Here is a 5,209-nt window from a genome sequence, read left to right on the forward strand (position 1 = left end):
CTTTTCTTTTCTTTCTAAATGTAACCTTTATTTACCCAGGCAGCCAAGTAAGAACAAATTATTAAATACAAAAGCAGCCTGAGACCTAAGAGCAGAAGCCTTTTGAGGGAAGGGGGGGGGGGGGGGGGGGCTGCAACAAAAACAAGGTTATGTGTGTACATGCATACAAGTAAATAAAATACAAACTTACAGTAGCAATAGTATACAAGGAAAATTACAATAAATAAGGGAGAGAGAAGGAAAGAGAGAGAGCGAAAGTGAGAATGCCTTGTTGATGCATCCAGTGAAATTAACATGTCAAAATAGTTTTCGGTTGATATCAGTATCGGGCCAGGCAACCCCCTCTAACACTCTCTCTCTCTCTCTCCTTATTATTATTATTATTATTATTATTATTATTATTATTATTATTATTATTATTATTATTATTATTATTATTATTATTATTATTATTATTATTATTATTATTATTATTATTATTATTATTATTATTATTATTATTATTATTATCATAAAACGGGTGTGAAATATTACTCCATGTTATTTGGCCATATGCTACTTACTACCCTCTAGTGGTGAGCTGTGGTAACTGCAGAGTCTCTGCTCTGGCTTCAGTGTTGGATATCTATTCTTTTTTTTGTTCCTTTTATTGTTGCCTATTTCTGTCATAAAACGGGTATGAAATATGACTCTTCTCTCTCCCTATGGACAATAAACATGATGTTTGACCCATGAACCCAGTGTGTGTTGTGTTGCTTGATTGATTGAAAACTGTATTAACAGATTGCAGAATGGGTACAATACAGTACGGCTCAATACACACAATTGTTAAGGGGATGCAGACCAGAGAAAGACTTTCATCTTATTTACATCAGGGTCCCCCATTTTCAATTCATCATAACATATATGACATACATGACATACAGATAGACAGTACTGCTACATCTATACATGTATGACATACCAGATTTACAAATACAGTACTGTTTGTGATACAAAAAGAGTAAAAAAAGAAAAGAGAGTATATACATTTGACGAAGAAACTACATTGGAAGAGGTGGGGGGGGGGGGCTGGGTAGGTGGGGGGGGGGACTGTACATTGGAGGTGGTTGGGGGGGGTGGGGGTGTAACTGTACATTGGATTATCGATGAAACCTTACTTGGTCCCAAGAAGAGGGTCTTGTGTATTATTGGGTTGGGTTAGGACATTTACAGGGGCCAGTTTCGAATTGCAGTCTCCCGTAGGTGCTCTTTTAGAGTGGTTTTAAAAGTAGCGGTCAGGTGGCGTAGCGGAGATTGCGTTCGTCACCAACGCTGGGAGACACTGGGTTCGCCTGTCCAGCTCCCAGCGTTGCCACCAGCTTGGCTGGCCATTCACACTAATACAATTGGCTGTATTAGAGGGTGGGGAAGCTGGTGGGTGGGAACATAGAGCCACCTAGGGGGGGGGGGGGGCCTTGTACCGACTCATAGGAGAACATGCATACAGCGCCACCTAGGGGAGGGGGGGGCTTGTACCGACTCATAGGAGAACATGCATACAGCGGCAGGTAGGGGAGGGGGGGGCCTTGTACCGACTCATAGGAGAACATGCATACAGCGCCAGGTAGGGGAGGGGGGGGGGGCCTTGTACCGACTCATAGGAGAACATGCATACAGCACCAGGTAGGGGAGGGGGGGGCCTTGTACCGACTCATAGGAGAACATGCATACAGCGCCAGGTAGGGGGGGGGGGGGGGCCTTGTACCGACTCATAGGAGAACATGCATACAGCAGCCAGGTAGGGGAGGGGGGGGCCTTGTACCGACTCATAGGAGAACATGCATACAGCGCCAGGTAGGGGAGGGGGGGGCCTTGTACCGACTCATAGGAGAACATGCATACAGCAGCCAGGTGGGGGAGGGGGGGGCCTTGTACCGACTCATAGGAGAACATGCATACAGCACCAGGTAGGGGAGGGGGGGGGGGGGGGGGGGGCGTTGTACCGACTCATAGGAGAACATGCATACAGCAGCCAGGTGGGGGAGGGGGGGGCCTTGTACAGACTCATAGGAGAACATGCATACAGCGCCAGGTAGGGGAGGGGGGGGGGCCTTGTACAGACTCATAGGAGAACATGCATACAGCAGCCAGGTAGGGGAGGGGGGGGGGCCTTGTACCGACTCATAGGAGAACATGGCTACAGCAGCCAGGTAGGGGGGGGGGGGCCTTGTACCGACTCATAGGAGAACATGCATACAGCGCCAGGTAGGGGGGGGGCCTTGTACCGACTCATGGGAGAACATGCATACAGCGCCAGGTAGGGGAGGGGGGGGGCCTTGTACCGACTCATAGGAGAACATGCATACAGCGCCAGGTAGGGGAGGGGGGGGGCCTTGTACCGACTCATAGGAGAACATGCATACAGCGCCAGGTAGGGGAGGGGGGGGGCCTTGTACCGACTCATAGGAGAACATGCGTACAGCAGCCATGGTGTCTGCTGAGAGGTCAGAAATCCGAATAATGATATAAAACCTTTTCTGCTACAATTATCCAACAATGGGAATTTAACCAAGAGTCAACTCTTTCAAACAATGGATGTTTATAATGTATGAATGTGTTTCAAAATGTATTTAAAATGTTTTTCTTCCTTTTCTTAATTTTTCTCCTGTATTCAGAAACTGGCCTTTAAACAAATCGTTTGAACCTCCGTCTTTATGTGATGTCACACGAAAAAGCTCATTGCAATGCGCGTCCTCGACTCGTGTGGAAAATGCCGCCCGTTCCACTCCCGCCTCACAGTCCATCACATCTCCCAGATAGCAGAACTGCTTCACCTCCTCCAGCACCTCCCTCCCACCACCAGACCACCATCTCCAACCACCTCCTCCTCTTCCCTCTCACACGTGGGGCATCTCAAATCCATCACTCCCCTCAGATTTTCCAAACCTGAACATCTTTGGTGACACCATTTGTCACATTCTCTACAGCACACAGAGTTGACTCCCACTCCTCTTCCACAGACTCCACATGGGTATCTTCTGACTGAATCTTCTCTCCTTGAATGAATGAAATGAATGAATGAATGAATGAAAACTTTATTTAACAGATTGCAGAATGGGTACAATACAGTACGGCTCAATACATACAATTGTTAAGGGGATGCAGACCTGAGAAAGACGTTTGTCTTGTTTCCATCAGGGTCCCCCATTTTCAATTCATATAGACATATATGACATACATGACATACAGATAGTCAGTACTGCTACATCTATACATTTATGACATACCAGATTTGCAAATACAGTACTGTTTGTGATACAGAAGGAGTCAAGAAAAGGGAGTATATACATTTGACGTAGAAACTGTACATTGGAGGTTGGGTGGGGGGGGTTGGGTACATTGGGATATTGACAACCATACTGGGTAATTTACATTGGAGGTGGTTGGGGGGGGGGGGGGGCGGGGGGCACACTGTATAAACAAGTAACACTGTACATTGAGGGGGGGGGGGGAGGAGACACTGTACAAACAAACACAATTGTACATTGAACTATTGACAAAACCATACTAGGTAAATGACTGTACATTGGAGGGGGTTGGAATGATTGGGTTAGGATATTTACAGGGGCCAGTGTTGAATTGCAGTCTCCCGTAGGTGTCCCTTGAGAGAGGTTTTGAAAGTGGGTAGTGATCCACATTCCTTTACAGCTTTGGGTAGGGCGTTCCACATTGATGTGGCATAATTGCGAAACGTGTTTAGTCCCTTATTTGAGCCGAATCTGGGTTTGACATGATTTGTGGAGCTCCCTCTGGTGTTGTGATCGTGGTATTCACTGACCTTTGGGAAGTATTTTGACATGTACACTCCCTGTTATCATCACCTTCGTCTTGTCAATATTTATCTTCATTCCCCTCTTCTTCATTCCATTAGTTTGTCCGAGGAAAGCAACAGTTGTGATTGGAGGATCAAGAAGATGGATACAGTACGTCAATTAACCTCTTGATGGAAGGGAAAAGGAAATAAACATGGTCTGGGTGAATACTCTTTTCTGAATGGCCGGCAGGTGTGCATTAAAACTGTACAAAAAAAAATTACAAATGCTTTTATGTTATATTGTTGGCAAATGATGACCATGGCATAAATGGAAATAATGTAGTGAGGGGTGTAACGCTTCCTCCGGTCCTGCGGGATCAGACGGCAACCCTCCTCCCGGTTCGGCTGGTTCAGGTTTCGGACCTTCTCAACTCCCCTTCAATACATCACTTCACACTTCAACATTGCCAACCGGTGGCGTGAATACTTTACCCAAGGCAGTTGTCCTTCCGCGTTCGGTTTGCGCGCCCTGATTGGCCTCTCAGCGCCCAATCGCGTTAACGCTACTATCACCTAACTACTCGCTCAATATACTACTATCACTCAACTCGCTACCGCCGTGCATCAGCTTTCAGTTCCACAGCCCAAGTCCTCGCCAATCAGGGCGCGCAAACCGAACGCGGAAGGACAACTGCCTTGGGTAAAGTATTCACGCCAACCGGTGGGCTGATCCAGATGTGGCAGATCTGGCATCAGCTCACTCACCTGATTAACATTATTTCCTGCCATTTATGTTTGATATATTCGTTGTCTATGTTGTCTTTATTATTTCCACTGTGTTAGTCTTGTGTCCCTACTGTCTGTGTTTTGTAAATGTGTTTTAGTCTCGTATGTCCCAGTTTGTACAATTGTTATTGTTTCCCCTGTGTGCTCTGTATTCTGTTAGTTCTGTCTACCACGCCTGTGTCCTGTTAGTAATTACCCTCTGTCTCTAATCTCCTCCTTCCTGGATCTGGTTTGACCTGCTGACCTCGGTGTAGGCCGTAGCTCCACCGTCCCTCTCACACAAACACATCCCAGTTACTCGTCCCTAACCCTAACCCTCCTGCTGCTATAGCCACACACATCCCCTCCACTTGCCCCCGGCCTGCAGTTCACCTTCACACACACACACACACACACACACACACACACACACCAACCCATCCCAGTTCCACACACACATCCCCTTCACTACACATCACGCACACACTCTCCTGTGATAATACACACACATACACCCTCCCGCTGTTCACTGCTATCTCCGCTACGCCACCCGACCGCCCCCGGATCTAAGGGTATTTTAACATCGAGAACAGAGGAGAGTCTTAAGGTGACCCTGTGCCACAACATGTGGATGAGCGTTCCTACCTC

The sequence above is a fragment of the Notolepis coatsorum genome, assembly GCF_963971535.1.
Source record: "Notolepis coatsorum genome assembly, contig: SCAFFOLD_1255, whole genome shotgun sequence".
Lineage (NCBI taxonomy): Eukaryota > Metazoa > Chordata > Actinopteri > Aulopiformes > Paralepididae > Notolepis > Notolepis coatsorum.